Source organism: Galeopterus variegatus, unplaced genomic scaffold (genome assembly GCF_000696425.1).
Source record: "Galeopterus variegatus unplaced genomic scaffold, G_variegatus-3.0.2 Scaffold887, whole genome shotgun sequence".
Classification (NCBI taxonomy): domain Eukaryota; kingdom Metazoa; phylum Chordata; class Mammalia; order Dermoptera; family Cynocephalidae; genus Galeopterus; species Galeopterus variegatus.
The window spans coordinates 314192-314759 of NW_007726998.1; positions in this window are offsets into that span (position 1 = coordinate 314192).

Here is a 568-nt window from a genome sequence, read left to right on the forward strand (position 1 = left end):
CCAGCCAGCTACAAAAAAAAAAAAAATAAAGCTTTCTTGTCATTTCCCTCTACCAGACAGTGAATTTTTTTTCTGGTCTACCCTTTCACTGATGTTACATTCCTTGAAAGCCATGGCTTTATGTGGGGCATCTCAGTTTCAATTCCAGTGTTTCTTTGATCTCAGATCTTGTCTTCTGTTCCCACGTGGGCATTAAAACCTAAGCCCCAACTTCCAGTTAAACATGGCAGATTGAATACATTATAGCAGTAAAGGGGGGAAAAAAGAAAGAACAACAGAGGGGATGATAGCACCAAAATTTTGGAAGATGGAAAGCAAATAGATGAGAAGTGACTAATTTAGCAGTCAGAATGCTGAAACCTAAGCCAGCAGTAGGGAAATTCAGAATTAGGCTAATTTATATGTAGAACCCTGAGAGACTTAGAAATTTGAGGTACCATGTAATTCTTTTTTTTTTTTTGTCCTTTTTGTCTTTTTTACTGACCGGTAACGGGATTGCAACCCTCGGTGTCGCGCCCGTACCGGAGACCGGCAACGGGATCGCAACCCTCGGTGTTGCGCCCGCACC